The sequence below is a fragment of the Neophocaena asiaeorientalis genome, unplaced genomic scaffold (assembly GCF_003031525.2).
Source record: "Neophocaena asiaeorientalis asiaeorientalis breed wild unplaced genomic scaffold, Neophocaena_asiaeorientalis_V1.1 scaffold275, whole genome shotgun sequence".
In the NCBI taxonomy this organism is placed as follows: Eukaryota; Metazoa; Chordata; class Mammalia; order Artiodactyla; family Phocoenidae; genus Neophocaena; species Neophocaena asiaeorientalis.
Window position 1 is genome coordinate 4,378,735 of NW_020173679.1, and position 9,765 is coordinate 4,388,499.

The following is a 9,765-nucleotide window of genomic DNA, read 5'->3' on the forward strand; positions in this document are numbered from 1 at the left end:
AAAAAAAAAAAAAAAAAAAAAAATATATATATATATATGCTTTCATATAATGAGAAATAAATTTTATTAAGTTCGCTGTCATGTATATAGGGGAAAAGACATTTCCTCTTCCCAAAGAACCATGCCCTGTTGCCCTCAGTTATTAATTTTCAATTGCAGAGAACCATGTTATCAAGCAACACATTCAAGTCGAATTAATCTAAAATGTAAACTTTCAAGAAAAGTCTCTTCTGCAGGAAAACCACAGGAAATGCCACTAATCTAAAACTTAAACTTGGATCATGCGCATATTTGTGTTTTAGCTCTCACCCCAGACGTCCCCAAGGCTGGGGTCTTCTCTCTGCTCAGACGTCCCCCCTTGGGGCAACCATCTGACCACTCTGGCTAAAGCCACCCTCAGTCATGTTATTCCCCTGCTGGTTTTCCCCTGCTGTGTTTCCTTCCTTGTACTTATCATTCTCTGACATGTTCTGTTCCTTTATTTAGTTATGCTTGCTGTTTCTCTTTCACTAAGATATATGTTCCTGGAAAACCAGAACTGTGTTCATTTTGTTAAGAAGCGATTCTTCGTGGGTATTTTGTGTTTGTACCCATCTTCAGAGCAAAGGCATTGAAAGATTTTGTCCTGCACTAACTTTCTGAGGAGGCTTGTATGGCAAACAGCCTGGGAGGATATAGGTAATGTTTATAATAAAGATAACGGCTCCTTCTGGGGCAAAAGTTGGGCAGGTTTGCTAGCAGCCCCTTTCAAAGATTGCAGTTTCCTAAGTTTGGAGTTCCTTACCTGGCACACAGACCCACTGTGGGCACAGCATCCACACTGGCTGTTTGCACCACCCCGAGGGACTTTCCGGGCAACAGGAACCAATGTGCATATGCAGCTCTGGCTGCCTGTTATGTCGGCTGTGCTGTGAGTAATAAAGTTCTTTGCTTCTGGCCCAGGAGTCTCTTGTCTTCTGCCAGTAACTATAAGCTGGGCAGGCTAACTTACTAACTTTCAAACAGGGTAAAACGTCAGACCCTTTGCAGTTCCTGCCAGTTCTGTGCATTACCCCTTCTCCAGGGTAGGGGGCGGTGGGGGGGCAGCACCTGACACATAGTAGGTGCTTGGTAAACCCTTGCTGAGTGAATGAAAATACAAACGACACCTCAAAGCAAGTCAGTACAGCCAGCTGGCTAGGAAGCTTTGAGAGTAACTACCTTTCATTTTTCCTGTCAGTATCTATCTTAGATGACTCCTTGGAAAACCTAAATTCTATCTCTTTAGCTTTTGGATTGGACAATATTTCTCCACATTAATTTTGCCCTGTGCACCACTTCCTTGCCTGAAAACACTGTAAAAGTAATTTGAATGTGTTTAGCTCTGTGAATTCGTTCTTACCCAGTGCCATGGAGCACCAGCCACAGTAAAGAGCAAGAGCTTCAATCATCTGCATCCCCCCTGACCACTTTGGATGGCTCAGACTTGGGATATAGGAGCGAACTTTCTTTTGAGGTTTACAGTGGCCTCAAAGTTCCTTAAAGAAGGAGAGTTCAGGTAAGGGGCGGTGTGTGTGTGTGTGTGTGTGTGTCTCTGACCATTGGGTGGGTGTTGTCCATAAATCAGGGGAAACAGGGGTTCCTCTCTTAATGCCAGCTATACCCACAGGACATCCAAGAGCTGGTGCCCAGGAGAGGCCTAAAGCTCCCGTGCCGGCTACCTTGGGGGGCGAGGTAGGGGCTGCACTTAGGAAGGAACGGTTGGTGTTGGGGCACCTTCTCTGGGGGTGCTCCTGGCGACCCAAGCCTGGATCAGAGAGTTCGGACTCGGGTGGGGCCGGGTCCCCTGCCTACCGCAACGCCCTTGACCTCGCAGGGCTGGCCTCCTCCGGCCCAGGTTTCCGCCCGCCGCCTCCTCGCGCGCCGCTCTCACCTGGCCAGAGGAAGAAGCCCACGCCTCGTCCTCCGCCGAGAGCCCTGACCGCTCGGGAGGCGCCGGGCCCGCTCTGGGCGAAGCCGCCCGGCCGCACTCCCGCGGAGTCTCCAGCCTGCGGCCCACAGCCCGCGCGCCCGCCCGGCCTGTGTACGCGCGTCGCCACGGCAACGCCACCCAGCCGGCCGTGCTGGTGAGGGGCGTGGCGTGCGCGGCGCCAGAGGGCGAGGGGCGGTGCGCTGGGAGCACCCGGCCAATTACAGCCCGCTGCAGCGCTGCGAGCCCTCCCCGACCTGCCGCGTAGAGGTCCCCAGCCCCGTTTCAAGGATGGGGAAACAGGCTCAGTGTTCACAGAAGTAGCCCAAAGTTTTACAGCGTGGGAGGGTAATGGAGCTGAACCACGAGAAGCTTGGAGGTTAGTATCCCCGTCCCACCCGAATCTCTAGTTCTCTTTGTTGTGGAGGAGAAAATAGAGTAAGCTAGGGGGACCATCACTTCTGGTGGTGGGAGTGGAGATGGGAGATGGGTGGGGTGGAAGGAACAATTTTGAAAGAATGAAAGATTCTTCCACGTGCTAGGGAAAGGGTATTTACAAGCCCACAACCTTACTGTTCCTGTCCTTCCCTGTCAAAACTCACGTTTATTCATTCATGTGTTCTTTACTTCAACAAACATCACCTGAGTCCCTACAAGTGTCAGACGGTGGCCCCAGTGTTGACCTGGATCAGATCCTTAAGAAGCCCCCCCGCACCCCCCATGGGCACGGGACTGGGGGGAAGGAGCGTGTGGAGAAGACATGCAAATCCCAACTATCTCCCCTCACCCCATGTCACCTTTTTCAGATCAACCCCTTTGGTCTGGGAGCAGAACAGCCCCGCTGACTACCTACAGAATGCCTCATTTCCCTGGCAGGAAATGACTGACAAGGTGCCCCAAGACAAACTCAAAATATTCATCTAAGAAAGATGAAAGATGGCAGACTCCACTCTAGTCAATTAGAAGAAGATATAAGAGAGGAAAATCATGGAAATCGATATGGGATGGAATATATGGTAAAGATGCTCCCACATGCCTAGAAGCTCTTAGAAATGCACATTCCCTGGCACAGACCTCAGAGATTCTGATTAAGCAGCTCTGGAGCATGGTCCAGGAATGAATTTGTTGCATTCTTGCAAATTCCTTGTTAAAAGCTTGGCAAAACCTCAGGATTTATTCAACCCTGCAGTTGAATCGCAGAGCCCTCCCAGAACTTGTCCCTGGAAATCTCTTCCAGGCCCTCAGTCTGCCTGGAAGGTTCTGCCTGGGTTAGTTTCCTTCGACCAGAAAGACCCTAGGAAAGTATGAGGAGTGACCACAGAGGCTGGGGCCCTGAGTGGTAACTTCAGGTGAACAGAGAGGGTCAGGCTTACCTCTCCAGGCACATTTCTGCCTCAGGGCCTTTGCAGTTACTGTTTCTTCTCCCTACCAGGGACTTCCCCCAGGGATCTCCTCCAGCTCCTTTAGATTTTTACTCAAATATCACCCTATTTAAAATGGTCTTGGAATTCCCTGGCGGTCCAGTGGTTAGGACTCGGTGCCTTCACTGCCCGGTTCGATCCCTGGTCCATCCTGCAAGCCCCATGATGCCACCAAAAAAACCAAAAAATCCCCCAAAAACATGAATAACAAAACAAAATAAACACCTCACTCTATTGCTCTTCCCTTCATCTTACCACTCCTCTAACGGGCTATTTATTTAGTTTCCTTATCTTATTTGTTGTCAGTCTCCCCACTCCCAACACCCCCCTGCCCTCCAGCTTAAGCTCCATGAGGGCAGGGATTTCTTTTTCTCTTTTGTTCACTACTGTATCACCAGTACCTAGAACAGTGCCTGAATGAATGAATGAGTGAATGAACAGGGGCAGCCCTTGCCACCCGCCCACAGCCTTGCCTCTCCTACCTCTTGAGCTGCTGAGCTGAACTGTCCTTACCCCAGGACCTAGGCTTCTGTAGCCATGGCCCTCCCCAGCCCCACCCCCATCTCCATGCTTGTCTTCAGTGTCATCAACATGAGCACAGAACACAACCCTGCTCACTGCCAGCCAGACCCTACGGAGCCCATCCAGGCCAGCCTGGAGCCGGAGCAGCCCATGGCCCCCTGATAGGCTTGCGAGAGCATGTTTGCCATTAGTCCACCTCTCAATGATGAAATACTAAACGGAGAACAAAGCTGACATTCAGACTCCCTGGAGCAGAAATTGCCAACTCTTGATTGTATCCTGCCGCTCCCCACAGGATGCCACAGTCATCTCAGAGGGTGTGTGAAAGTCTTAAAACCCAGTTCCATGTCATCCACTTAAATTTCAAAAACAAAATAAAATACCCCAATAACTCATGGCTTTATAACAGCATGTCCTGGGCTGAGTGAGAGTTGTACTTTGCAATGATGGGGTGTTAAAAATACTGCACCTGGGGAATTCCCTGGCAGTCCACTGGTTAGGACTTGGTGCTTTCACTGCCGTGGCCCGGGTTCAATCCCTGGTGGGGGAATTAAGATACCGCAAGCCACACGGCATGGCCAAAAAAAAAAAAAAAAAAGAGGTTTCTAGATTATATGGGCTCCTTGGTGATGCCTGTAATCAATCAATCTTATTGAGCTCTGGGTGGCTACCAAGGCTGTACTGTATCTCCATCAGCATCAGAATGCTGGTGTCTGAAAAGGCCTGGGTTCAGGTCCCAGCTTTGTCATTCCCAGCTGTCCTCATAATACTGGAGCGAGTGATGTTAACTCTGCGCTTTCCACCTGCAGGACACTGTCTCAGTCCTTCCTGTGGATCATCTCATTTAATCCTCACCATAACCTGGGGCAGTAGGTGTGTGTGAAACACCTGGAACAGTGAGCTCAGCAGAGAAGCACTCAAAAATGTCGTGATGGGTATTATTTCTATCAAATCACTCCCACTTGAACAGGAAAATAAGGATCAAGAGACATGGAGGTATGTGCCCAAGGTGGCACAGCCAGAAAAAGATTTGAATCTAGATGACTGTGATGGGAAGGTATTTTCCCCTGGGATTACAGGTGACAGGTGTCACAGCCACGAGACACCCATGCTCACCACCTGCTTTCCCTCAGCCCTGAACAATCTGGGCTTCCGGCTGTCCTGAAGTTTCGGCAGTGCCTGCAACAAGAGGGGAAGGGGGCTGAGGCCAGGAGGGGGTAGCTGGGGCTTGCCACGGACCTCTCCTGCCACCCACTAGGCTTCTTTCCTGCAGGACCTCTGCCCCATAAAATCTCATTCGGCCGCATACCTTCCCTGGGCTGTCCTTGACTGGGAGAGCCCATCCACTGTGCCCCCTCCCCAGACCTGCTTGTTGTCTCCTGCATTCCAACAAGAAATGAATGCTGGACTCTGGCCCAGAAGAGGTAGGGAGCTTGCCGAGCCTTTAAGGGGTAAGAGAGAGCCAGGGAAAGAGCTGGAACAGGAGAAAGGGAGAGTAAAAGAGAGAGAGAGTGCTCGAAGAGCAGGAAGTAGCTAAGCTGTTGAGTAGGGTGAAAGATGGGAGAGCAAAGGGCCACTAGAGGCTCCATAGTCCATTAATAACCTGACCCTATGGGCTAAGGAAATGCAGGTTTTTATACACACACACACACACACACACACACACACGTTCACAAAAATAAATTCAAACCACAAAATAGCAGCTGGTAACTGAGGCCTTCTGCAGCTCTGCTCACCCACTTCCCCTGTCAGAAAATGAGAAGACACTCAGGTTTTTTCTCAGATAGAGACAAGGCTGGTTGGGACATTCATCTCTTGCAAATCAAAGCTTTGCCAGGGGGATTCCCTGGTGGTGCAGTGGTTGACAATCTGCCTGCCAATGCAGGGGACGAAGGTTTGAGCCCTGGTCTGGGAGGATCCCACATGCCACGGAGCAACTGGGCCCGTGAGCCATGGCCGCTGAGCCTGTGCGTCTGGAGCCTGGGCGTCTGGAGCCTGTGCTCCGCAACGGGTGAGGCCGTGATAGTGAGAGGCCCGCGCACCACGATGAAGAATGGCCCCCGCTTGCCACAACTGGAGAGAGCCCTTGCACAGAAACGAAGACCCAACACAGCCAAAAATAAATTAATTAATTAATTAAAAAAAATTAAAACAAAAAGCCACTCTCTCTAAAAAAAAAAAAAAAAGAAAAAAAGAAAAAAAGCTTTGCCAGGGAGGCCAGTCTGTATGTTCTGTTTGAAAACTGCAGATGAAGGGTGCTGATCCCACCTCTGATGGGCCTGGTTTTGTTTGTTTGTTTTATTCTGTCTGTACCTCACTTCTCTCACCTGTAAAATAGAGGTAATAACGGCATTGACTGTAAAGATCAAATGGGTTAATATGTGTGAAGTACTAAACTGTTCCCGATACCACAGACTCCTTCTGTGAATGTCCGCATTGCTGTCTGTCTGTTTGTTTGTTCTTGTTGTTTTCTTGATGATGTGGGAGGACAGCATCATCTCAACCCGATCACAAACATCCTGGGGAGAACTTTGATTTACGTCGTCTCAGTCCCAACCCAGAGCAAACTTGACCTCTGAACACTCGCCTATCATCTTGCTTGTTGCCCAGGGACCTTTCTGGGTGTGGGTGTCAGAGGCAGGCTGAGCTCCTCCCCCGATCACTGCTAGAGGGGTTCTGAGAATCCATCTGGTCTCTGTGGGGTGGCACCTGCAGGACAACTCTGTAAATTCGACTCCCAGGCATCCAGGCAAGTCAACCTCCACTACTTTTTTTTTTTGAGATTAACAATGAACCATTATGATTGAGGTTAACCAAACTAGCTAATATTTATTGAGGCTTGATAGGTACCAGCCGCTATGCCATGCACTGTTTTATTTAATTCTTAGCCCAACCCATTTTACAGAAGCGGGCTCAGAAAAGTCAAGTAACTTGCCCAGTTACAAATCTTGTAAGTGATAGGTCCAAGATTCGAACCCTAGCTGTTTGACTCCAGCATACTGTCTTTTTTGTAAACTTTTGTTTTCAAAACATCATATACATCTCGAAAAGAGCTCAAATGATAAGTGTACTCTTGAAGAATTTTCACGAAGTGTATGCACCTACCCTAACCAGAACCCAGATCAAGAAGCAGAACATCACCACCCGCCCCCGCCCCTCCGAGAAGTCTCCCTGTGCTCCCTTCTGGTTACCCCCTCCCGCTTGTCTGACTTCCAATCATAGATTAGTTCTGCTTGCTTTTGAACTTCATGTAAATGGAATCTTACAGATTCCATCTGCTGCCTGGTTTCTTTCACTCAACTATGTGAGATGCGACCACGTTGTCTGATGTAGCTGTGGTTCATTCATTCTCACTGCTGCATTGCATTACACTCTGTTATCTACTCCTGCAGAACAAATTATGGCAAACTTAACGGCTCCAAAAAACACACACTTATGTCACAGTTTCTGTGGGTCAGGAATCCAGGCACTGCTTAGCTGGGTTCTCTGCTCAGGGTCTCTCCCAGGCTGCAATCAGGGAGGTGGCCAGGGCTGGGGTCTCATCTGAGGCTCAGCTGGGGAAGGATCCACTTTCCAGTTCGTGTGGTGGTTGGCAGGATACAGTTCCCTGCGGGTTGTTAGTTAGTCGGAGGGCCTCACTTCCTTGCTGGCTGTTAGCCAGAGATCCTGCACTGTTTCTTGCCATGTGGGCCTCCCCATAAGGTGGCTTGCTTCATCGAAGCCAGTGAGAGTCCATAGAGAGAGTCTCCAGGCAAGATGGAAGTTACTATCTTCTGTAACGTAATCACAGAAATGACATCCCCGTCACCTTTGCAGCATCTACTGATTAGAAATAAGGTGCAGTCCTGCCCACTCTCAAGGGGAGGGGACACAGAGGCGTGAACACCAGGGATAACTGGGGGCTATTGTGTATACCTTTCGGTATACACATGTGTACGTATCTCTTGGGTATATATCTAGGAGTAGAATTTCTGGGTCACACATACGTCCGGCTTTACGAGATTCTGCCAAACATTTTTCCCAAGTGCAGGTACCCTCTACACTCTCTCAGCAGGCTATGAGCTTCCCAGTTAGAGCACATGCTTTAAATACACTCCTCCCCTCTCTCCTTACAGAAGGGGTGTTTGAGCTGGGGCTCTTTGGGACGACAGGTCCTAATTCTGGGCCCATGTCAGAATCACTGAATTCCTGGGCCGCTTCGCCAGACATTCTGATTATTTGAGGGCTCAGATACAAACTGGAAGGTCCACTCCACGAGGCGAGGATCCCTGTATCCTTGGTGCCCGGAGCAGTACCTGGCACTCAATAAATGTTTTTTTGATTAAGGGAATGAGTTTAGGAACTATTGTTCAAGAGATGGGCCCCAGGGCGGGTATAAGCTGCTTAAATGGGAAGGAAACTTTGTTGTGTCTGAGGCTGTGTGCATTTTTCTGGGAAGAGGGCCCAGAGCCTCAACCAGATATGTCCCCAACAAAGGTTCAGGGCCGCTGTGATTGGACACTGTTCGGCTTCGGTATTTTATCACATGAAGAAAGAATTGGTCCCGGGGTAGGAGGCATGGGAACTGTGGACAAGGCCCCATGGTCCTTAGAAGTAAAAAGCGAGACAGTGCTTGCCTGGGGTGGCTCATAAACTGACACCTTGCTTGTTTTGACCTTTGACCCATGGTAGCTCTTTTGGTACATCTAGCAAATGGCCTCCTGGGACCCTCCCTGTGTCTGTCTGTTGAACAGGAAATTCCAGAAGGCCTCGGTGCCCTGAGTTTCCATCAGTGGCAAGTCAACATGAGCCCTAGCTTTTGAAAAAACCCTTTCAATCAATAGAAAGCCTTCCAGTTTATCTGGTTTGAGGTGACCTCATCCTTCGTCACCTTCTCTCTTGTTTTCTGGAGGTTTCTCAGCGTCTTGCTGCTGTCTGCATTCTTTTCTCATGTGAACAGTGCATCTATTTTGGGCATTTTGTCGTTGTTGTTTTGGGTCGTTCCCGTCACACATTTTTTATATTCCTTTCCAGTCAGATCAACCTCATGCCTCTCTAGACATTTCTTCTCAGGTTTCCTCTGAATCATTTCGTTTGGTCTAAATATGTCCAGTTTTTCCTCCTGCCTCACTGCACTCCACATAGACCCTCTCTTTTCCCCACAACAACTGTTCTTTTCTTTCTAATCCCTTACTCACATCCTCATCTTTCACCATGTTTTCTGACTTCTCCTAAGAACTGTTTGTTTTTTGAAACTTAAGCCTCAAATATCATCCCTTCCAATCTGGGTCTGAATTTGGATCACGGTCAAGAAGCAGGGGAGACAGGAATGTTGCTGGGTAATTAGGATCCTCAGCAGAAGGGCTGAGTGTTCATCGGGGGGTCAGAGGGGCCTGGGAATGGAGGGAGAGGTATCTTCTTCTGCCTGGGGTAGGGCTTAGGGTGGGGTTGTCAGGAAAGGTGCTAAGAGAAAAGGAACCATTTGACTTGAGTTTTGAAGGATGGGTAGGATTTCAGGAGGTAGAGCAGGGAGAGAAGAGCATGGTACAAGGAAGGAGCAGTGGGAACGGAGGCTAGAAGATGAGTAATAAGAGAAGTTAGGTACAGTAGTACAGAAGGAGAGGGGTGGCCAGGTGCTGAGATTGCAAAGTGAAGGTCCGTGGTCAGCCCTCAGATATGTTTGTCTGGCTTTCCCAGTGTGTTAACAGACTGTTAATTAGTTGCTGAAGGGATAGGCCTCTTTCTGTGGAGTGACAAAGAAACCTATTCAAATTGTCTTCAGCATGAATGCAAATTCACTGGTTACCAAAAATGAAAAGTCCAGAGGGAACCTCTGGGTTCAGGCTCAGATGATTTCATGAGGCCTTGGCCTCTCTCCAGCTCTCAGGGATTCTT

The 9,765-nt window shown here is 49.1% G+C and overlaps 1 protein-coding gene across 1 annotated transcript in view; it reads right to left on the reverse strand.

The window, feature by feature from the left end:
- Positions 1 to 2,018, reverse strand: part of FHAD1 (forkhead associated phosphopeptide binding domain 1) — a 133,766-nt gene extending 131,748 nt beyond the window's left edge. The window contains exon 1 of the mRNA XM_024749888.1: positions 1,913 to 2,018. The gene's annotated coding sequence lies outside the window, so the exon portion shown is untranslated. The remainder of the gene's footprint in view (positions 1 to 1,912) is intronic.
- Positions 2,019 to 9,765: the final 7,747 nt, after the last annotated feature.